The sequence below is a fragment of the Lagopus leucura genome, unplaced genomic scaffold (genome assembly GCF_019238085.1).
Source record: "Lagopus leucura isolate 7727_CA_CO unplaced genomic scaffold, USGS_WTPT01 Super-Scaffold_100017, whole genome shotgun sequence".
In the NCBI taxonomy this organism is placed as follows: Eukaryota; Metazoa; Chordata; class Aves; order Galliformes; family Phasianidae; genus Lagopus; species Lagopus leucura.
The window spans coordinates 8200285-8225399 of NW_024962271.1; the positions used below are offsets into that span (position 1 = coordinate 8200285).

The 25115-nt window shown below is 36.9% G+C and overlaps 1 long non-coding RNA gene across 5 annotated transcripts in view; it reads left to right on the plus strand.

Annotated features, from left to right (window-relative positions):
* Positions 1–25115, plus strand: part of LOC122183175 — a 368354-nt gene that overhangs the window by 223888 nt on the left and 119351 nt on the right. For 4 of the 5 annotated variants that reach the window (XR_006180127.1, XR_006180126.1, XR_006180128.1 and 1 more), the window contains 8 exons: positions 1326–1409; positions 2966–3022; positions 11631–11684; positions 13586–13659; positions 15194–15260; positions 18400–18507; positions 21536–21638; positions 22732–22779. This is a non-coding gene — a long non-coding RNA (uncharacterized LOC122183175). Of the gene's footprint in view, positions 1–1325; positions 1410–2965; positions 3023–11630; positions 11685–12753; positions 13001–13585; positions 13660–15193; positions 15261–18399; positions 18508–21535; positions 21639–22731; positions 22780–25115 lie in introns of those variants that run through there. The other variant, XR_006180130.1, reaches the window with a different exon arrangement.

Below are 25115 nucleotides of genomic sequence, written 5' to 3' on the forward strand. Positions count from 1 at the left end.
AATCCCACTGCAAGATGCAGTGGCACAAAAATGCACAGACGTGGAAGTTTGTGCTGCTCCAGATCAGCGAGGGAAACAAGCCCTGGTCTGTTGTCATTTTGCCAGAGATTGCTGGGTTCAGTGCAGCGAGGGCAGGGAAGGGAGGCAGCCTGCAGCCTTTGTCTGCCGCTGCGTGGGGAAGGCCTGGGGTCCTGTCATCTGCCGTCCAAGGGCTGTGCTATCCAGCCACGTCCTCCAGCTCTGGCACAGACAGATTTCCCACCCTGCATCCAAATAAAACGAAGTCAGCTTTGACTCTGCAAAATGTCGATGAATTCTTCAGAGTAAATCAGCCCTGTCAGCCTGATGTGGAACTGTCACCTACTTGTGACATAATATAATATGAAATGATATTGAACAACATGCGTTTGGCACTAAATTGTTAGCGGGTTTTAGCTTTGACAGCAGCAAGTTTATTGCTTTAATCCCAAGGTCTTTTAACCCTCTTTGACATAAATTGAGGTTGGCTTTTGTGAGAAAACTCCACTTCACTCTCTCTTCCTTTACCTAAAACTGCTTTTAACAATTTATGCTCGTACATCAGACGCTCATTTTGAGTGACAAAAAGAAAAAAGATCTATTAGAACAGAAGGAAAAAAGGGTCAATTTAGGTTAAGCAGTGTACGTCTCTTTTGGTAGGCATGTCACAGCTTTCTTCAGGTGAATATGAATTTTAAGTTGTAATATAGTGTATTGCTGTAGGAAAATAAAACAAATCTTTAACAAGAAGGGTGAGTAAATGCTGCAGGTGAAAGGCTGTTAATCTGCAACAAGACTATTCATCCATTTCTTGATGGACTTTAATATATTCCTCAGTCCATTTGAAACTTTTCTTAAAAGATCAAAGGATTTTCTCCTTTTTCCAGACACTGCAGAGAGTCTGCTTTGGTGAGGGTTGTATGCAGAAATACAGATTTATAGAAATGATAGTATGTATGCACACAGTTTTGCTGAAGCGTAGCTGGCTGATAGCACAGAATTTAATATTTCACTTCTTTTTGAGACATCTTGTTTAGTTTTATAAGTACAGATTGTCATCTGTGCTCTGATAATCTAGTCACAGAAATGCATCATATATGAACTCTAACAGCAATAACATGTGACACTTATCACCCATGTTTTTTATCCTCTATTACTATACAGTGCTTCTAGTGCTGTTTGAAATCATTTTTTAATTACATTTAAAGCTCAGCTGAATCTGCCCTTGAACTGTTAATAATGGAGAAAGAGCACAATCTGCATCTTTGCAAAAGTTTTTTTTAAATGTTTTCTTTGTTCTTGCATAGGAAAGAGTGTATTATTGATCTGCTTTCATTTTAATGAGAAGAGTATGGAAATATGAGTAAGAAAACTTGTGTTTCTTTCCAAATGTGAGTATTTTTGAAGCTTTTATAAATTGCTCTTTTGTCTCTGCTAGCAATCGGACGCTTAATGATTTTTCTGTTTCTCTTATTTTGTGTAATCTTTGTTATTCATGTTATTGTGCTGTTATTATCTATCACTTGCTTATAGCAATTTTACTACCAGCCAGTGTTTAATATGTAAACCAATTATTCCATGAGCAACAAAACTGATGCAATCTGTTATTTGTGGATTTTATTCTTGTTCTCCTTATACCTTTCCCTGTGGTAGTAACATTTCCTCTGTGGTGTTCTGTGTAACTTCTACTCCAACACTTTCAACTTCCTCTTCAACCCTCTCTCCTCTCTTCCAACTTTTCTACCGTAATAACTTCAGCTGACTACCAAATTTCCACTGTACCTCTCTCAGTTCTCCCTCATTGTCTTCTGTCCCCTCTCTGCTCTACTCCTGCAGGAGCTTGGCTCAGTGTCTCTCATCATCTTCCATTTCTGAGGTCAGTGGATGAGGGCTGATGAAGACTGTGCTCTTTTTCCTTTGTCCTTCCTCTTAGATGTCCTTTGGTTTGCATGCAGGACATACATAGCCGCTAAAATGCAAATCCTTGTTTCTCTAAAACAAAAGGCAGTAATTTCTTAGGCTTTGGTACTACAGAGTGATTGCACCAGAGATTAGTGCAGTGCCTCTGGTAGAAGTTCTCCAAGAGATCCTGTACCACCACTCAGCAGAGAGCACAGGAGCTGGGCTATGCCAGCATTCCACTGACTCTTCAAGCATTTGGTACTGGCAGCCTTTGCAGTTTCCCTCCTTTGGTTACAGTTCTAAGTATAAATTTCATATCATCTCCAAATCCTGACAGAATGAAACTTGGGGAATTGGGAAAATGGGGTCAGTATATGAATTGTGCTCTTGTCCATGGCAATAAAAAGCACTATCACTGGGCATTCAGCAGCTGAACTACCCTCATGTTGTTTGTATTTTTATGGACACTGTTATAACTATAGTCAAGTATGATTTAACTTTAAAAGGGATGCTGTAACATTGTTCAAGTCCAGAACTGCCATAATCTTTTGTGGTAAATCTTTTGGATTTTATCTAGCTTTTATTTAATAAAAAACGAAACAAAACAAAACGAAACGAAACGAAATGAAAAGAAAAGAAAAGAAAAGAAAAGAAAAGAAAAGAAAAGAAAAGAAAAGTAATGTGATGAAACAGTAATAGAATATAGAGAAGCTGCATTTTCAATTACTTGCCTACCCATCTTTTTTATTTAGATTTGTATATGTGCAAACATTTTTGAGTGTGCTGGTCTGATATCTGGTAAGTTGCATCAAATGAGCATCTCATATAAAATGCACAGATCATGTTGTAATCTAATTCCTTCAAATGCTACACATATATATTTTGAAGTTTTTGTTGCTTACGCGTTTCAGTAGCATAATTACATTCTAACTATCATGAATGTGCAAGTTGCATTTGCTTTTAAAAACTGATTCACAATAATTAAGGCTACTTCTGTTTTTAACCACTAAATATATTCAAAATCAATATCTTATTTTTATTCTAGATGCTCTTATGGTCCCGAGCAGAAGATGAAAGCTGGTTGGGCTTTGTTACTAATGCGGTATGAGGCCTTAGCTGACTTGCTTAGTTTTTCTCAATCCTTTTGCTTATCTGTAATTTCTTGTCTCTTGTTTGGTTTATTTCATTTGTAAAAAAGCTTTAGATACTTGTGTGGAAATTGCTGTATAAGCTTTATTTGCTATTTGGTCTCAAAGTGGACATTTGCTGTCGCTGTCATAAGAGTAACACATTTAATGGTTTTATAAATAATCCACGTTGCTGGATAATTGGGGATAGCTGTGCAATTAAATAATTTGGCTCAGCACAGATACAATCTTGTAGATAAAATGTTTAATCAGGATCTCAAAAGTTTTATAATGCAGCACAGAGAGCGTAATCGCTACTATAAACATACCCTGACTCCCCATTTCTCAGTGTTTCTGTCTTGGAAAAAAAACTGCAAGCAAGAGTAAAAGATTCTTCATTCCTTCAAGGCATTCCCTAAGGGCTTGCCTGCCCTAAATAATTATACAGCTTTAAAACAGTTGTCAGCTACTGCTGGCAGGACTGCTACCTCTCACGACAGCATCAGGAATGTTGTGATAGCGGCTGCTCATCTCCAAGCCATGGCTTTGGAGGGGTGACTCTATGAGAGGTCTGAGATGTCTTGTTGCATGAATGGGAGTTTCAGGCTCCTTGTGGTTGATAACAACATCTTCAAAATGTAAATTGTAAAGAATCCAACTTCCAGGAGAGTACATCCTCCCTCTCCATGCAGACACAGTATTTATTACTTCTAGAAATCCGTAGCATTTTTAAGCCAAATCTCTCAATTTAAGTGTGGATAAGTACTGCTTGGTTGAGTCACTGTTGTTCACTGTTGACCATTTGGAAGCAGATTGTTGCTGCACCTGGTCATAGTGCTAGAGGAAAGTGTCACAAGAGCCGTTTTTCATCTGTCTTCTACTTGCTTTGCTAATATGGCAGCAAGAATGGCTGCTGCCCATTGCCGCCCACTGTTCTGTGCTGTTCTTGTCTGCAACCAGCACAAACAGACTGGTGCTGGAGGGGATCGAGGTGATCTGACTCTGCCCTACTCCTGAAGGGTCTCTTGTTCTATTATTCAGCGATGTCTGTATGATTACAAGTGTGACTTTATATAGAATCTGTTTTAAATCTGTAGCAGCCAATATGGGAAACCATAACTCCAATTACATATATATATTGGGTACAGGTAGGGCTGGCTAATGTGGACATATAACTGATAAGAACTGTCAAGACTTGATGCTGAATTATCCAAATTAAAGTATATTTGTGAATGGTTTAGTTAAACAGCTATAGTTCAGAAGAATTTAAAAAGGAAAAAAAAAAAAACAACACAAAACATTGCCCTTGTCTTTTGGTAACATCCAGGTCATATCTGATTCCTTCTTTTCCAGCTGCTTCAATATTACTGCATAACTCAGGAGGAGGAAAACAAAAAGACCTATGAAATAAAAATGGCAAATTGTTCTTGCTGTTTTCTTTCACTGGGCAGCCTTTCGGCAGTGCATCTTTTACTTTGAGGCCATGTAGAGAGAGTATATGCTTGAAATTTAAGTTCAGCCTCTCACTTGTATTTCCTATCTCTTCTTTACATAGCTGAGCTGGAATATTTTCCTGCTGCTACTGATAGCAGACTTATGGAAAGCTACTTCAATATTTGATTCAAGGGAATCGTCTTACCTCATTTTTGTCCTGGAATTTTATTCCATATAGTATTTATCCTGGAAACTAAGGCATGTTTTTTAGACAAGTTCAAGTAGGTAGATTACTGAACCTGGTTTATGTAAATAAATTAGTTTTCAGAGTGGGAGGTGGTTGTGGAGAGTAATTGTTGCTTTTATTCCTAGTTCAGGAATTTGTCTTTACAGAAAACTTCAGGATGAAAAATTAATTTACTCATTTAATTCCAAGATAAAGGTGAAAATTTTCTTTTGTGTCATCTCTCTCCCTTTCTTTGATGGCATTGTCATCAATAATCCCACCTCTAACTGGACCACAGGACCTCTGGTAGGCTAGAGACATTTAAGTTGAAGAGGCTTCAGGATGTAGCCTTTAATGGGAAGAAGGATATATTGCATCTTCCCATACTCCGCTGAACCAGAGCTTCTGGCACTGCTGGGATTGATTATGTTTGCACAGCGTTACTGTGGTGCAGTGTGGATATATGACACTGTGTGTAGGACCAGAATGGCCATGCTCCTAAAGAGCCTGTTAAATAACTACATAATTAATCATTCCTTGGATTAGAAATGAGACAGAACAAAGAGAGATTTTTCTCCTTAGCTTTTTTCTTTGGCTCATGGCTTATCTGGTCAGAACCTGGGTGGCAGCCAAATAGGTGGAATCTGGTCCTAGGCTAAGTGTCTCTGTTCTGAAGATGGTAGCAAATGACTTCTTATACAACCTTGCTTTCACTGAGGAGAAGTGCCAGGGAGTAGCTAGCTTATCAGAGAAGTTGTTCTGCATACAATGTAAATTTACTGTAAGGTTTTTCAAAATTCTTAAAGCTTTGTTATTTATTATTTTTAATTTTTATATACTTTCTATATAATTGAATTATTTTATATATTGATTTATATATATACCTAAAGCATGTTTACGAATGCTCTATTTTTTTATGTCAAAGAACACAGTCATTAGCACTGTAATACGACGTAATACGATTAGTACTGTAATACAAAAAAGTGATACCAGAGCTGATAAACAACAAAGAAAGTAGGATGAAAAAGTGTGACAAGAAAGGAGGAGATAGAAGTATTAAAAAGTATTGTAGATAGAGAACTGTTGACTGCTACTCTTGTAAATATTTCAAAATATAGATCCAATGTTTTATGGGTCACTAAAACTACTGTAAATACACCAGCTGAATCCCAAATACATCATTCTCAATTCCCGGCAAAGACAGTACAGTGCAGCTATAATACACCCTTCATCATCCCTTGCAGACTTGGATTTAGCCTCAGAGCAAGATGACTGCAGATAGAGTATTTAGCCATGGGGAAATAAAAAGTAAAAAAGGATAAGAAACCCAAGCCTGTACCCAAGCTTTCTAGTGTCTAGTATAGTAAAGCATTTGATCACTGGGATCTTGAACTTTTTCTTGTACATTGTAAAAAACTGATGGACCTTCTCCAAATAGTTTGGAAGCTAATTTTCTGCCCTAGGCTTTGCGCAAATTCAGAAGAAATTATTCTGAGTGTTCATAGTGTATGGACTTACTGGGTCTGTTTCATCGAGTCCAGATGGTACTTTGAGGTATTACAGATCTTTCCATATTCATTCTTGGAAGGAAAGCTGCAAAGACCAACGGATCCCACCTCTTAGTGGGTTCATTGCATGAGGGTTGCTGTAGTGCAGTGACGAAATACAAGTCGTATATCTGTTCTGTGGGAAGGAAGGACAATGTTCCTGACGTATTACAGTCAGGACTATGCTTAATCTTTAGCTTTTCTATGCCTACATATATATTTTTCTTCTTTATATCAGTCTTTGTCTTTTGTTATCTAGTTACAATTTTGTCTTTGAGTTCTGAGCTTTTGACTTGATTCTGGTTGGATTCTAGAGGGGTACTCTTAAGCTACATGCTATTCTGTGTTTGCCAGCCTGAGCAATACATAATTCTGGGAATGTGACGAGTGAACTTTAAGTATAGCCTCTAATAGCACTTAAAATAATGAAGTTCAAGACACACACAAACAAAAGTTTACCAAGAGCAAAATGAGCCAAAAAATATTCTGGTGTTAGAAATTAATTTTCCGAGACTGCAGTTAGGGTACAGATTCTTATACTGCATGGGTCCTTCAGATTGAGTCTAAAAAGATTTCTCCTGTATTCAAGATAACTCTCCCATATCTTTTCTCAGCTCCTACAGTGAACAAAGATGTTGGTTCACAAAAGGCTATTTGATCAAGCAGAACAAATAATGCCTGAAAATGTGCAACTGCTCATTTCCTAAACCTCTCCTGACTTCCCCATCTCCACTCCCCAGAGCCTAGTCTTTAGCCAGTGTTAGCAATAACAACTTTTGTTAAGGTTTTGTTGAAGGTTAAACACTCATTACTATGCCCCACTTAGACTAGCTCTGCCCATCTCCAAAATGATTGACTCTGACTCATAGGTATTTATACATTTTTGTCTTAAATCTCAGCAAGAAAAAAGTTTACTTACCTCTGCTGGTTTTCCACGTTTCCTGACTAAGCATGGGCTTTTCTATGGTTTCAGCCTTCAAGTTCAACAAACTGGCTGTGCCATCAGTCAGTTCCTGTAGGGGAATAGAGGGGGAGGAGGCAAGCAGGGGCTGGGGAGAGTAAGCAGAGAGGCTGTTGTCTTCTGTTTTCCTGCAGGGTTTGTCTAACAGCTAACAGGATTAATGAAACACCTGGCATAGATGCAATTAAGTATTTTGCTGCTGAGGCTGAAAACTACATAATGAAAAAGTTAAATACAGAAGGAAAAAGCCTCAACTTCTGTGACACGGTTTTGTCATCAGAGAATCCTATTGCCCAATTATGCTCATGATATTTTATATCAAGTAATGTTCAAGACTTTTTTATCTATATCAGAGTATTCAGACATGGCCTTTACAGAACTGTTACTACTTTTGCAGTACAAGAATACATTTTTTTTTTATAATTACGAAGGATTTGCACTGAGGCAGATGGACACTTTCAGTGTATGGAGAGATCCAGAGACATAATGCGAGGGGCTGGTGATTAACATCACTTATGCTGTGCTGTTATATGACTTGATGCCCATCTTCCCCTAGTTATAAAAACACAGAGAGGATTTCTGACTATTGCTTTGAAGATCACTACCAAGATAACAAAGTACAGAAAGGAATATTTGAGTGCATTTGATTTTTTTTTTCCCAAAATTTTATTTATTTCTTAAGGGTAAGCATAGATTCAAACAATTAATCTGTGCTAAAAGCTTAGAAAAAAACTACTGTTGTGCAATTGTTAGCAATTATAGAGACAGCAAAGCAGCAAAAGCTATGAATGATAGATTAATCTGGGGATAGAAATGGGAAATACTATTCTAAAAGCAACATTTCATCAGAGGTTAAGAAACATTCTTTCTGTTTTGTGGGCATGTTTCTGCAGGTGGACATAATTATGTATTTTTTTTTAGCAAATTACTATTAAAATGACTGAAGAACAGCAGCATATTGAAACTGGTGCAGTCTAGAGGAAAAAGGTGTTTGTAGCTGTTTTTTCTGTTTACAAAGTTTCTATAGGGTCAGGTCAAGGTAAATGGAACAAAACCTCAGTTGAAAGGGTTTTTCTTTGATAAACTGCATTGAACCAGAATAGAGGGGCACATCAGCCCTAAATGCAGCTGATGAGTAAAGGTTGCAAGAGCAAAAGATATACCCCAGTGCTTCTGGGCTTAGTCCTTGGAGATTTATTCTTTGTGGGGTGAAGGAGTTACTTCAGAGGCTTCCTGAGGTGCTTCATAGCCCCCTGTGTGTCCCACCTGTCAGTGGGACAGATATGCAGATCTACCTCAGCACTAGAAGGGAGGAAAGCCTCCCAGACTTTAATTGTCATGTCCCATGGCACAGACACAACTGTCTTTGCTCCCAAGGGCCCAACAAGTCTGGCCCAGGGGCACAGGGTTTGTCATTTGATAATCACTAAAACTGAGATGAACAGAATTCACATGGTAATTCTGTAAAAATGCCATGTGTAATTCTGTTCTGTAGTACTTTTTGTTTGGCTCAACACAAAATATTTTGTCTTTTCAAAAATGCAAAGTGAAGAATTGTTATTAGATCTAAGTATTACTTAAACATTTAATAATAATTCTATGACAACTATCATTCTGTGAGAATTCTCTGTGTTAACTTGCAGCTAATATTGCAGTTTTTCTGGCAAAATGTACAACAAAGGCTATTCTTGTGTTTAAAAATGCAATATATTTGGACAACGTGCTGTCCAGGCACTGTGTGCTGTTATTGTATGTCATCATGTCTACTGGGAAACCTGACATTAAAACATATCCTTGGTTCTCACTTAAGCCAATTTTATAGGGCAGAAAAAGAAAAGACAACATTTTGCAATGAAAGCACCTTCTCCCATCTGGCAAAATGGCTTTCTGGACTCTATTGTGGCTCATTGTCTAAAAATAGGATGAAGACAAATTGTTATCATTTGCGAAAGCCCATGACAATAATGATAAATGAACAAATTTTTTTGCCCTCTGAAGTCATTGCTTAAGGCTTTCTCTGGGATCAACAATGTTAAACTGGTAAACTTGCCTCATCTGCATCAGCAGAAGGTTTACAAATGGCTTTGTAAACAATTTTAGCCAGAGCGTTAATCTCTTCTACAGAAGTAGGGCTTGCATGATCTATGATTGATTTGCAATTTAAAATGACACTGAAACCCCTGAAACAGATATGAAAGAAACTTTCAGTGAATAATGCTTTAGTTGACAAGAAAAGATAAGGCACATCTTTCATCTGATAGTGGGCTGTTTTTGATAAATATTGTTCATAATGGAGAATTTTGGAATCACTAATGTGTGGATAGAACATTACTACTTTTTGACTGGAACCTCAGAAACAGTTTTCTTCAGCAGCAATCTAGTTAGGGGAGAAAACTTAGTATGATAATGGGTCTTGCTTAAAAATTATCCAATAGATTTCCCTATTATTTAGGTCACAAGTTCAAATTTAAAAAAGTGAAGACCCAAAAGCTAGCAATTGATCGGTATTTTTGAGTCTGTGTAAATAGGTACATGAAGACATATTTCTTTTTCTTCTTTTACATTATGCAAAAAATGTCAACATGTATTGTATATTTAAAATTAATAATTAAACAAAAATTGAGTTCTCACTCAGAAACTTAAGATAGCTGTCAATTCCTCCAGGAGACCTCTTAGCTTCGAAAAGTAAATATCCCCAGGATATTGTACATGTATATGCTCCAGGAGAGATAGCAATTAGCTTGTATTATAAGGTGATGTTCTCTATAGTTGTGAGCTCTGGTTCCTAAATCACCATATACTGGGCTGATTGTATCCATCTCAGGCTGTCCAATGAATTTCATGGCTGCTCTTTGGCTCGCAGTGGAATTGGACAGGTTGTCTCTGTAAAATATTTCTGTGGTTCAAATTCTGCACATGCAGTGTTAAATGATAAAAATCCAATGAGTGCTTGTGGAACAGCTGCTTATTCTTTAGGAACTGAGATGAGATTATGAAATTGTTTCACCAGAGTAACCGAACACTGTATAACTACCTTCAGCACTGTGAAGAACATGTATGGGTTGAATTATTATTTGATGCCGCCTTGTGTGCACTTCTGTTGTTGTTTTTAAAGAAAGTTATTTAGTGGCCTCATTTCATTAAAAAAAAAAAAAAAAAAAAAAAAGCAAACAAACAAACAAAAAAAAAGAGCAGTGTTCAGTATGGAAAAATACAAACAACCCCCACCTGAACTATCACAATTCCCACTTACTAATGGTAATTCAAGTATCAGAGAAAAAGAAAGCAAAAGCTCACTGGGATTTTTTGATCAGGAGGTAGTGCCAATAAGCAAGAGTTAAGGCAGGTTGCAGGAATGCTGCTGGGGAGCTGCTCTTGCTTATGCTAAAAACGCCCTTTGCATACAAAGATCTCCAGAACATCAGGGCTGCTTTGCCTTGGTCAGCTTGTTTTCTCCTTAACGCCAGTGCGCCACTGTGAGTGGATAAGCAGCTGCTGCTTTGAGGTGAAAGGTGCAAGACAGAATGCAACAAAACTCCTTTCAGAGGAAATTTCTTTTCAGCCTCTTGTGGACCAGACCCGCACAAGGAGGATGTAAGGCTTCTGTGGCTTGATTGATTTAAGGTAGAAGAGGTCAGTCAGATGCAGGAGGCACAGCACTGGATTTTTTCAGATAAACAGAGCCTGTAATTGCAAGCCAGTTTCCCAAGTTTAAGATTTCTTGCAGATTTAAAATTGACAAGAAAACAGCTATCAGTATGTTCTCCCACTATTTAACAAAAGCTACAGCATTTGAGTATGTTCTCGTAACTGTGTAAACACCAGTAAAGATGATTGGGAAGGACAGAGTACAAAGGTGGCTTTCTAAGTATCCTTTACATTACTGGGGGGGGGGAAAAAAAAAAAAAAAAAAACACCCTCAAAAACTCTCAGAACTTTTGTACAGACAAGTCTCTGCTTTAATAGGCATAACGTATAAATTGCTTTGATAACCATATTCCTCCACCACCTTTATATTTTGAAGTATTCAATCTAGCTTTAATTTTATTAATGTATTTCTTTTATCTTTCATCTGAATAGTGTTCTGTATGTAAAGTGACCAAATGTGATTAATGATGAATAGATTAAGATGGGACAGGGTGTTTGAAAAATGACTTAAGTAGTGCATGTAAGTCACTGGCTATAGTCCCAAAATGCAAATTCTGGTTAAGTTAATGACTGGAAAATCATGATGGCATTACTGTATGAGTTCTGCATTATTTAAAATTGCTTTATAAACAATAAATAATTAGCATTTTACATTGAGACTCATTAATATTATCACACAATTATTTCTATTGGCATTATTATTTTAGAGTTGGAAGTACAAATATAATGGCTTTGTAGAATTCTAATGATCGTTTTTTGCTGTCCAGAGTTTGAAGGTTGAGCCTTGCATATGGCATACTGAAGTTTGTGTCCTGTTAAAGGTTGGTGCTTTATTGAAATATCTGGAAGAATACTGTTTGCAAAGGGCATTCCCTGTCTTTATATGAAGATTCTGAGAACATCCTTCAGGATGAGATTGCAGGAAGGGGAAATTTGTTAATACGTTCACTCCTGCCTAACAAATGAGTATTATCAGCAACATGGGTGCACACTTCCACTTATCCTTTTTGTAGTTGGAGAGCTTTATGAAAAATAAATTAATAACGCATACTAAATTATGTCTGCAAGAGACTTTTATATATGTATTGCTGACTTCTAGACTGATTAGATTTACATGTTTTTAAAAATGTTTCATTGTGGGTTTTTTTTTTCCTTACACATCCATAATGCCTTTATAGAACACACTGCATGGTAGAAAAATGTAATCTTGATTTCAACTGAATACCTGGAAGGAGTGTTTCCCCCCCATTAATATGTAGACGTGTTCAACTAGTATTTGTGTTATTTTTCCTGAAAAGAGCCAGCTCTCTTGAATTACCCAGCACAAGCGTATGCCTTAGGACGTGAAATTCAGCAAAGTAGGTGTCCTATTATCATAATTTGAAAGAGGTCCACTTAATAATAGCCTGTATTAAACAAGAATCTGCCAACTATTCAGCAAAGTCTGTTTTTCAGCAGAGTAAACCATATGTTTTAAATGCAGCTAAAAATGGTTGTGGCATGCTGTTTCCTTCCACCTCAGCCTGCAGTGTATTACTTAGATTTGCAAGGCATAGCCACCACTAGTACTTAACACTGCTGAAAGTGCCACCCTTCAAGGTTTTTTTAACCGCAAAGAAAAGAGAAATATAGTAGCATCGATTGTTAAATCCTGGTGCTTGTTACTCACTGCCCGCACGCGGAACATCATGCCTTTGTAGCAGTGAGGAGAGTTGGTATTTATCAGGGTTCAGAGCTAGTTCAGCCACACACTTGACAAATTATTTGTGGAATTGTTGTATTCACAGTCACTTAAATAAGAATCTGTCAACACAAGGCTGTGCTTTGTTGCAGCAGGTCTCACAGTTTTTCCTGCGCACTCAAAGAATGATGGATTGGAGGTAATGCAAATTCACTACCATTTTATATGCTGGTGCCTTCTTCATAGACAGGAAACATAGCTCAGTATCATCTTGTAAAATGCCTTAACTGTAAAGGCCTAGTTCAGTGCTGAAAGTGCTTTTTAAAAATGGTGTGTTGGAAGAGGGAAATGTAATTCAAATATTTTCCTCACGTCTCATTTTAAAGACTGTTTCTTGGAGCAGGTGTGCACTCAGATTTTCCCAGGCTGAAGAGGACATATGCTTATCTCTGCTTGGTAATTAACACAAATTGATAAATACAATTATTAGATTTTACTGCAACTTAAAAGTTAATACTGCTTAACAAGATATTAAATTTGAAGAGCTCACAGAGCAGAAAAAACGTGACTGTTAAGTAAGTTAGTCGGTGTTGTTTATAGGAATTTTTTTTGAAAATGCATTTGTCCAGCCAGCAACAAAGTCTTAATGCTCTATAACCAATACCAACAATTATAGTCAAAGGTAGATGACCCTTTGCCAGAATGAAGCTTGCAATTATAAATATGAAGTGCATCTCTGCTAGTTTTGCCCTTTTAAGGAACTGAATAAAAATGGAATACTTTGCCCAGAAACAAAGCCTTGAACTTCTGGGCTTCTTTCCCCACCCCACTGCCAATCTCTGCCAGGCTGGGGACAGCATGGGCAGCCCTGGGGATTGGGAGCAGCCAGACCTTGGGGTGTCAGAATGAATGAGGAGAAATAATAACATGTGCTGGAAATGGCTCGTCTGGAAATTTCTCAGTGCAGTTGAATAAATGGAGTTGCAGCCTATTTAAGCTATATCTCTGTGTCATTTTCACATTTTTTTTCTTTTTCTTCAGGAAAATTGATCTTTCTGCACTACGAAGAAGCCTGTCTGTGCAGGAGAGGGCTTTCTCAGAGGCTGGTTTCAATGGTAAGGAAGGAGATTGCCACGCATAAAGGACTACCACTAATCTGACTTTGTGCTTCCTCAAGTTCAGGGGGCATTTATTTGGTCTTGCATGATAATGAGAGAATTTCATGAAGAGTATACAGAATTTTTTTGAGAGAACAAACATATGGCAAATATTTTCCTTAGATTACTGCCCCAATAGGAGTTCCCTATCAGTGCAGTATTAAAACCTTTGTGAATTATAATAGGCAGTGGTGAAGTCAATGAGTGTGGATTTTAACCCCAGATACTCTGGACCTTAAGCTTTCAACTTGATCTGTGCAGGCACTAGAAAGTGCCCCTAAAAGCATAGCCCTATGGTGTAAGGGTGTAGCTGGCGTGCATGCTGCTTCTAACGTTGTTGTTGAGCACCGATGCTCTATCTGCACTAAGAGCACTACTGCTTGGTAGTCCACTTTTTTGTTGGCCAAATGAAAAGAAATAGTTTGAAAAAAAGCACTGTCTTCTATGAATGTATGCTGCCTGGCCTCTCTTTGTTCCCTTTATGACCAGCATGCAGCGGCCTGCTCTGATATTTTAAGGTGTATTTTTATGGAGAGCCATTAAACAACAGTAATTTGCATGCCAGGTTTGTGCTGTAGGTGGATGGGCACTTTGTGGGCAGCAGCCGCTCACTCAGTACCATGACCAGCCTGGCAGCCATGCATTGCTACAAACAGCTGTCTGCAGACATTTCATTGCCCTTATTTTATCAAAGAATGGCTGTAATACAGCACTGCCTATAAACTAACCTGTTCTTGATAGAGTCCTCATGTCCTCCTGTACCCATCTACCTTCAGTCGTGACTTGGCAGTGCAGCAGCTTGTGCTGGCACTGTAACAGAAGCTGAAGGGACTAATGCTTTCACAGAAGTGGTTATTTGGGGTGATGTGACTACAGATACCACTGTCCTCTTGGAGAGCTCGATCATGGTGCCTTCGCTATGTTGGCTTTCTCCAGTCTTGTAGGGATGCATCTGTCTGGACAAGCTCCTGCAAGGCCTGCACTCTTACAGGGTACTCAGACTTTTATAATATTTTCCCTTGCAATGTTTCAAAGTGTTTGGAAGCTCAGCATGATTTCAAAGACTGCAGATTGACTTACAGTATGGGATATAGTATTTTCACTTGCATCTAAAAAGGCTGTTTTGAAGCCAAAAATTAAATCGCCAAGAAAACACACATGGTTCACAACACAGCTCTTTGATAACATTAAAAGTATATGTAATATTTTGAAATCACTGGCCAATTATTTCTAATAGTTTTATGATAATTTATGTAGAGAATCTATCTGTTGGATGTGTTCCTGCTTTGGTCTAACTGTATTTTTGAACACTCTGTCAAACATCCCCATTTGGCACCTATTTTGTTTCACTGAATTTCCTTAGTTTGTCCAGATCTCTTGCCAGTGTGTTTGTGGAACATATTTTGACAGCTTTGCCACCAAATTTGTTACTTCTTGCATTTGGAATGGGTATCAAATCACAGATATTAATGTGTGTTTCCTTTTGGTATAGACTCAAGTGGACAATATGTTTATCTTCTTGGATGGTGAATATAATAAGCTGAAGTGAATATAATAAGGTGAGTAAAGTTTTGTTCTTTTTTATTTCAAATGTCATTAAAGGCTGTTATGGATGTTTTGGTTTTTATATTTACAGCTGATAACACTGTTAAGCAGAATATCCTTGTATTTTAGTTGTGATCCTACATGCCTTACTTACCCAAACTTTATGATAACAAGAGCAGCTCATACGTGAGGTTTGTAGGTCCTCCCTCACTACACGCTTGTTCCCTCACACACAGATACATATAATTTTATTTCAATATGCTTGAGTTAACTAGCTATTGAATTTCAATTTGTTGTGCTCATTTATAAAATAGTCTTCCTATTGAGTTTGTTAGAGCTGAATGAAAATAGTGTGTTTAAGGGTGCTCGTGGTCTTTTCCATCATGTTTTCCTTAATGTGGAATTCTGAGATTAAAAGAAATTACAAAATAGTGCTTGTGGAAATATAGAAGTCAGTTTTGTGGCTATGTGGCAGTGGTCACAATGGCAGCTATGGGGCTGGCCTGCCCTATTAACATCCTCAGAACTCATGCTGTTCTGTAATGTGTTCAGCCCACAAGCCCCTGCTATTCCCTCGGACTCAGTGCATCGCACAGCCCTGCACTGCCTGGTTTTCCATGCCATGCACAGCACAGGGTGAGCGCTCTGCCCTCACAGCCCTGATTTCTCTGGGGAGCTGATTGCCGATGACCTGGCTTTGGGGCCCAGAGCTGATTGTCTGCTGCCCAACTGTTGGCAGCTGGCCTTTCAGCCGTTAACCTCTCTGGGTATGGTTAGACCTAGGGTAGACATCCTGAATCTGAAGGAGTGAGTAGAACTTGCATGCCATTTTTAAAATATTGTGCAGTAAATAGGCTGGGAAGTTTTAACAAATGACCTACCTCTGACAGCAGAAGCTAAATGCAATGCAGAGAATATGTATTTTAGATTTCAATTTAAATAAGGCTTCGAGGTGGATATAGTTCCTGGTTACTTTTGCTCTGTTGCAGATAGCATAGTAGTTGGAAATAGTTTTGGTGACCATAATGGTAAGCTATTCTTTGGAGTGCTGTGCAGTACTTGGTGACAGCTCTTTATCTGAAACACCACATCCTACCAGGAATACCAGCAAAACTGTTCTTACTTCTGAGGACTCCTTTTGTGGCCACTTTGAAGAATCCTTTAAGAGATGATGTTCAGTTGGCACAGAGCTTTTTGATTCTTACTGCTGGCGGATGAGTTGTTTACCGTGCTGTACAATATGTATCAAGTAGGAAATGAATCCTGAAACAGCTGGTTTTGTTGATTAAGTTCTCATCTTATTTTCTGTAATGTAAGGATTATTTTTAAAATGTCAGCAGCATTCATGAACTGATAGGCATTGCCTTGTGAAATAAATAAATAAGTAAATCAGGCATGTTGCATAAAAATTGAATTCTGAATCTAAAATATCTGAACAATAAATAAAATTGCTTTCTGAATGGGATTCCTATGTTGCAACTTTATATATCTCAATTTTAGTTCCCTGTGCAGGCCTGTGTATTTACTGTTTTACCTTTTAGATGTCAACTACCCCAAACAATTCTATAAATTGAACTTAGATTTGAAGCAGAAAGTAATTTTTTGAAGATTTTAATACATGTTTTAGGGGAGAGCGTGATATGTATGCAGTACATATGAAAAGCATATAGTCTGATTTTTAATTCTGATTCTATAGTCCGACAGAGTAATACCCAATTCTTTGAGCAAATTCTTTCAACTTATCTGGATAACTTGAGGCACAGGCTGCAGTCAGGGTACAAACACTATCAAGGTATCATAATGTCTTCCTTAAAAGACATTTTATTAAGATGACAAAAGTAGGATGGCTATTTTGTACAAAATGTAGCATATATACTGTGTTTTCATATAACTTTCTGTTTCTCAAGTCTGAAGCCCAACTTAAGTGATGGCAGCAATTTTGCGCCAGCTGGCAGCATTCTTCAGAGAAATAGGAGCAACAGGCCAGAGAAATGGTCAGGTCACAACATACCTTTCTTCCCCTTAGAGAAGAGAGTAACAAAATAGCAGCTCTGCCTCTGCTTGTTTCGTAATACCGCGGAATTTCCTACAAAATAGTGGAGGTCGGGGCAAGATGAGGAATGAGTTCCAAATACAAAGATAGACCGACCTGCCATTGATTCGGTTTTCCTTCTGGTTGGAAATTTTGCATTAAACAGAATATATATTGTCAAATTCTTGTTCCACCAACTTTTTTTGTTACATCAAATTTCTGAATTTCTGCAATTTCCTTGTTTTTTTCTTTCTTTTTCTTTTTTTCCTCTCTCTCTCTTTTTTACCCTCTTCCAAAGTATATTCCTTTTGTGTGTGTGTGTGTGTGTAAAAAGGATAACAGCGTATAACTCAAACTAGGTAATCCTGACAAAGAAGCAAATCAGTTAGTGGACATCATCTGTTGTTCTGTCTAGTTTCATCTGAGTGTTAGTAGAAGACCATCTCTTCCACGCAACTTCTAACAGATTGCTAAATACACAGCTAATTTACTTATTGGAGGTGATACTTATCAAAAAGCTGAGAGGAATTTGCACACTGTTCATGTGAAAAAGGAAGTGACCTGTTGGAGATGGACCTTGGGTTCCTGAGGAGAAAAGATAAAGCTAAGGAAGGTTCCATGAAATTATTGTGTATATATAAGAAGTAATAATGTCATCTGCTTTTTTTTTTTTTTCTGTTTCCTGTTGATTGACTTTTATAGCTTGCAAACATTATGCTGGATTGTAAATTGCAATAAATTTAATCAAGAATTATTTTATTCAGCCTACTAATGAGGAATAATAGCGTACGTATCAATTAGACATGTCAATTTGTGTGAAGAAATAGATTTACAAAGGGATAGTAGGTAAAAAAATATCATTGGTATCAATTCACTTCATTATTTTTAATTTGCTGTGAATATTGAGTGCTTCCAACATAAAATCATTCCTCAATTAAAATAAAACAGCTGTACTCCTACCAGCTTTTCCTTGCTTGCTGTTGCTTACAGATAGCAGTAGTCATTGGCTTCAGTCTTGTGTCACTTCACTAATTTGCAACCATCAATGGGTAAAAGATAATAATAATAAAAATTTTTGGTTTTTCAATACATTAGGTAATGTACATTTGTGATTTTTACAGATTGCACTGAAGGAGCAGAAATAATGTAGCAGCAACCTTTGGGGATATCAGAACTGTGACAAAACCCTGGCCTCTTCTGTTTCCAGCATCAGCAATGCAATAGTAGTTGTGAGCACTTTATTCATTTTGGCACTTTCTTATTACTCTGGATTCCCTTTCTTTTCCCCTAGGCAATTTCTAGTAAACTAGATCCCACAAATGTGCTATAGCCTGAATGAGAAGGATGAATTCTGAATTGGTTTGCTCACCATAGAGTCTAAGGAATCCCACTGCTTCCTTTATTAGCACGTTTGTGCCCTTATTTAGTTTTTCATGATATTATGGGGCATGTATCTGTTTTTGAGTGATGTACGTAGCTCTGTGGTTGTCCTCATTCATCTTCAAATTGGTCCAAATACTGACAGTAAGAGCACATTTGTAGGGACAAGTGTGGAAGGTGCTAAAGCTGTTTCTGCAAATCCAGATGTTAAAATATGGTGCATAATTCATTCTATTAATTCTATTTCTCTAGCAATAAGTTTTTTATAGCCTTATAACATTTTATATTGGTCTGTGTTAACTTCATATTATATGGCTATTATTTTCATTAAAAAAAAAAAAAACAACAAACACAAAACAAACAAACAAAAAAAAATCCAAACTCAAACAACAGAACAATTTGTTCAAAGGTGTGGTGTTTAGGATGTTAGAAGCATGCCAGAAAAATCAATAATTACATCTATTGCACATGAATAGAAAAGAAGTTGTCTCTCTCAGACAAATGCGGTTTCAAGAAAATAAACTTCAATAAATACTTCTGAGTATTTATGTTGCAACCGGTGTTGCAGGTTTTAGTACTTCTACATCCAATTGGCTGAATGCATTTTGCCATGATGTATTTTTGTTTTTTCTGTTACCAGTGACAGCTTTTTGATAGAAATCCCTAGAAAAGAAATTTTGTATCTGTAGGGAGGCTGAATACATGCAATCTGAACCTTAGCTAAGAGTGGATTGTTTGTAATGAGAAGTAAAAGCTTATGGATGCTGTCGACAGTTTTGAAAGTAGAGGGTAAATCTTGCTTATATCAAAGAATTTTAACTAATGATGATTTCAGTACTCATCTGCAAGTTTGTTTCTCCGTACATGGAATCAGCATGCTAAATATGCATGAGGTTTTAGAATTCAAATGAAAATTTCAAATAGCTGAAGTTCTCTGAATTTCACTAGTATTTATAAGAATGTAGTTATAACAATGAAAATATATTTAATATATGAATATATTAATGAATAATAATAATATATTAATGCAATATGTTAAATGATGATAATAATAATTATGTGAACAATGTTTCTTTTTATAAATTCCCCAAATTTAAGGAAAAATCCTTGCATAAACTGAATATGCCTTTAATTTTTTCAGTGTTGTTACTTAACATTGATAATTTGTTATAAAAAAAGGCTATGTGAGCTTAATGCCAGACTGATAGGTATGCAGATATTTCAAAACTGAATAAGAACTGTTGCTGAAAACCACAGACATGCCGAACATCCTAACATCCAGATATGCAATCTATAATGCATAATACCATCTACACTGAGACTTGAGCTGACTAATTTATCCCAGGTCCTATATCTGTGCAGTCTTTCACACTACGTTTGGTGCCAAACTTGGGTGATTTTTGGAGAAAGAATTCTTTCTACATGGCTGATAGTAGAAAGCTTTCAAATACTTGGGAGAGGATGACAAACAGGAAATGCACATCACAAGACCGATTGCTGAGTTTACTAAATTGTAATTAGTTCTGATTTGGGACACTCTTACTTAGAAATAAACAATGTTTTTTTATCAGTTAGTATCAACTATGCCCATCTGTTTGTATTTCCTGTTCATATCTTACAGTATTTTTCGATGTTGCAAGTTGAAGCTTGTCCATGGCATCCTGTTAGTGTTGTAATGTTGTAACAAACCCATCACCCTTTTTTCTGTGCAGTCCACAATATTTCTCAAATCAGATCTTTCCAAACCAAGATTGCAGTTAACTTTACCAACTGTCAGCCCTAGAAAGAATCTACCCAGCCTGGGCTGTGTTTGTTTACGTGAGACTGTGACTTCACATTTATGATTTCAGCAAGACCTGAAGTGACTTGCTCCACACAGCTGTTCAGTGTTGCCCTACACACCATAATCCTTTAGTATAATAAAATACATGTTTTTGCTTCTTTACTAGAAGTTACAGAGAAGCCTTCTGATCACCCAGCTATGAAAAGCACCATGACTGGTTCTGCCCAGAAGCTGCATGAATACATGTGGAGCAGAAAAGTTGCTCTTTATAGCCAGCTGTAAAATTCTTTCAAGCCCTGTGAACGTTCAGCATGAGAAGGCTTTTCTCGCTGGCATTTTCTAAGATATAGATTAACTTCAGCAGTATGCATGAGTCAAGATTACCCTCCAAGCTTATGCTATATCGATGAAACTCAAAGTCAGCCGGTCCGTTTCAAGAACAAAAGCAGTGTTTGGTTCCAGTCAGCTGCCAGAAAACATGCTCCAGGTTTGACAAACGTTGCAGTTAGTTGCTTTTGTGAGTTCAGTGTGCAGTGCAAATACTGTAAAATGTTTTTCACATGATGCAATATTGCCAGCAGATAATCATTGGAGCATTAAACCAAAAGAATTTCTGTATATCCTACAATCTGCAGGAGGATAAGAAAAAGTAAACAGAAACTACGAGCTGAATTTTTCAGATGATGCCATTCCTTCTCTTGCGTTTAACTGGTTTGTTTTTAAATGTAACTTTTTGTCTGTTTCTCTAAGATCTGACTAGAAAATCCTAAACCATTGTGGAAATGCTTTTTTGTTTCTGTCCTAGTTTTGACTGTGTGAATTTTTCAGAACATTTTCAATTTAATTATGCAGCACTAAAAATTGCAATTAAACTGAATTTGCAATGGAAACTGCTCATTTTAGTTAACTGTCAAATTTGCTGTTGCATTGTGAAATCAAGGCCTTTATTATTGTGAGGTGTTTTGGAAAAAATTACTTTTTAAACAGGGGGAAAATGTCAGATCTCTCAGTTCTATCACAATGAGCTACTGATTTGAAGAGAAACCCAAACAATGAAGCTTGTAACTCTCTAAACACAATGGGATCTTTTCCAGGTGGTGTCTTGAATTAGTTGGATGCTGCAAGCATGGAGAGTATTGAATGAAATCCTTTTCTGCATCTTTAATCTGTTTTACGGAGTGCATCTTCAAAAGGCAGGTAGGAGGTAATGTTGCTTTAAAAGAACCTTGCGATACCCTCCTTGTTTTAGGGATATCTGACATGGCCTGTTTTGCGGGATGCTATGACGCGATTTGATGGATATTGTGTATTATATGAGACTGTACAAATCTTAATATCTCTGTTCTTCTGTTTTAGCTTGTGATGTACAGCTCTGTGTACGTAGAGCATCTCAGACTAGTGTCTGAGACTACCCTTTTCCTCTAAGCCCTAGGCATTTTTATCACTGTGCCAATAAAAGGAAAGGGATTTATGGGGTACTGCTTTTTAATTCATTCAATTCTCTGTTCATTGTGAGGTTAATGTTGTTGATCTATTTTTCTCTTGAAACAAATAAAAACAATATGTGCTGACACTGACTTTGACTTTTGACATGGGAGATAGAGGTCAACATTTAATTCTATATTTATGGACTGCATGAACAATATTATCTGTATTAAAAACTGTTCACTCAGTCCTTGTCATTTTACAACTTAGTTCAGTAGCTTATATCACGCTGACTGTTTTTTCCAGCTATGATCAAGGTGCCATCATTCACAGCACTACACTTAAGGGATTGTCAGCGTTTCAATTAAAAACACCTCTTTTTCAGGGATTCCTAACATGTGACTAGTAAATAATAATAATAATAATACGCCAAGAATGAACAGGGGCTTTCCTTTAAAAACAAATATACATCAAAATACCTGCAAAATCATAATCCCCAAAGAACTCAAATAAAGTCAGGAACTGATCAGTTTGGCACATGTTCAATGGATATTGTTACTTATGTTAACATATCAGGCAGATATAACACTATCTAATATTCACCCATTTCTTTCTTTTTGATATATTCTTGGCTGTTTTGATTTATGAGAGATGGTTTTCCATTACATGTCTCATGCCCAGACATTTCAAATACTGTATACTGGTGTCATCATTTAGTGAGTGGTTATTATTATGGATGGTACAGCTGTACCCATAGAAGACCCAGAACAAGTGAGTTTATACTGTTGTAGGCCACTTTCTTTCTTAAATGAAAGTAAGCTCTTAGAACGATTTTTTACTTATTGCTATTTCTACTTTTTACTAGGAAAGTACAGAGGAAGGCAACCTTGTTTTACATGCGTTGGATTCAGAGGTACTACACTAAGCATTTGAAATATATGAGCTTTTGCATTAAAATACAAATACAGTAGCCCATGCTAACTGCATGTTTGTTTGCTTTTTTTTTTTTTTAATAAATATTATAGAAATTAATATGCATTTTTATAGTGTTCAGTAATTCATACGTAGGTCTTAGGAGGCAAAGAATCTACCGCATGTCATAAGTCTCTATTCTAATAAGGACTGCAAAACTGCAACATTGATGGATCATGTTATGTACCATGAATCTCTGGAAAGATTTTCATTAAAAGAACTCTTAAAGACTCTTAGCGCTGCTTCTCAGCAGATGGCAAGAGGTGTTTATTTGCCGCATGGAATTCTTTCTGTTTATATACAGAGAAGTGGAGAGGACAACTCTGGTTAGTACTTGTCGGACTGTTTAATATGGATATCATTAGCATTAGAAGTGTACAGGAGGTTCAGCTATACATTCTTTTTATAACCAGCTTTGCCCTTGCATTGAAATGATTCCAAATATTGGACTGTCTTACAGAGAATGAAAAAAAAAAAAAAAAGAAAAAGAAATATAGCTTCCTGATGTGGAATCCTGAAGTGGAATGGTATAGGGACTTCTTTTCATAATGGAACCTTTAATTTTCCATTATGCATCTTCCCCTCACTTTCTCTGTCTGGTTCTCTGTTAAATATCTTCTGCTCTATTTCTAGCACTTTTGAACTTTATTTTTTGTTCCTTGTCTTTTCTTTTTTCCTTGTCCTTTTTCCTTTCATCTGTTTGCTGATTTCATTGTCTCTTAGCTGCCATTCTCCCTTATTACATCCTTCAATCTGCAAATCCTCTCCCATATGTGCTCTTGTCCTTTCCTAGGCCTCCTGCCTTTTGATTTTTTCCAGATCTCATTTCCTCTTCACCTGATCTGGCTTTATTCAACTGTGCTCTTGTCTATCTTTCAGCCTGTCTCAAGCCTCCCTTTTTCCCTCTGTCCAGTTGTGGATCCATAAACTAAATAAGACTTTGGCAGAAGGTGTCAACAAATGTGATATTCAGACCAGAACCTGACAGCTGCAAAAGTAAAAAGGGGATGTAAAAGCCAAAACTTTTGATTTGGTTGGTGTGAATACTTTTTATTGAATAAAATACTCTGTAAATATATCCTCTTTTCTGTATGCAAATTTTCTTGCAACAGCTTGAATCATATTGTATTTTACTTAGTGAATATTAATTACAAATTTATTTAAACTTGAATTTGAATTTATTTCTGGCATGTTTGCAACAGTTTATGTAAAAAATCGCACTTTGTACTGTTATGGTGATTTGCAAAGATAAAAAATTTTATTATGTAAGTTCCTTGGCTGGGAGAATTATGAAAGTAAGGATTGTGAACTTTGGAAATTCATGGTTACAATATGTTTTTATCTAGGGGATTATTCAAAGTGAAATTTAAGAAATCATTTGATACTAAGATCTTGTTTTTATTAAGGAAAATTAAAAATGAAAACAAAAACAAAAACCAGTATTGTTTCCATAATAGCAGTGTTTTAGTTACAGTTCCCAATTTAAAAAAAAAAAAAAGGAATCTCCTACTTTGAAAGCATTGAATAGAATATTCCCTGTTAAAGAAAAAGAATAGAAGGGTCCTACTGTCTGTTGACCTTTGTTTTGGCTGAAGCCTAATAGACATTGAGCTCTGCAGAGAAAAATGTCTCCCAGATATTGCATATTAATATCACTTTATTTACATTAGTGTTTTCTAGTTCAAATAAGAGGGGCATCAGTGCTCTGCATGTGGCTCTTCAGTTTAGTAGCTAAAGAGCTGAGCTGTTGGTTAAAGAGAAAAAGAGAAGTTGCTGATTAGTGAATAGATCTGTCCTGTAATGACTAAGTTGGTTAAGAGACCTTGCTTGAGAACAGAGGCCTTTGTCTAGTTGTTCTTCCTCTAGACTGGAGCAAAACCCAAGTTCCTTTTTGCCATTATGCCTTTTTCTCTTGAAGGCCATCTCAGTGGCCTTACTCTTCAAGAGGAGACCGTTGTGAGCCTTCTTTTCTGCATGTTCAGCTAAAGATTTGTATGTAGCTTGTGGGAAGCGGCATCACTGCCCTCCTGGGTGGTTAATGCAGGGACATGCCTTAAGACACACCAGCAATTTTCCTTAACCAATTCACCTTCAGGAGTAAAAGAACTCCTGTAATTAAATATTTTTTGTTTAGATGATGTATTATTGCTTGCTGCCTGAGAACAGCTGTTATACGTGGAATTTAACCCTAAATGTGCCTTTTTTTCTTTTCTTTTCTTTTTTTTTTAAACATCTGTTTACTTTAGTTTTTATTTTGTGAAAGAGAAGAAGGTTATA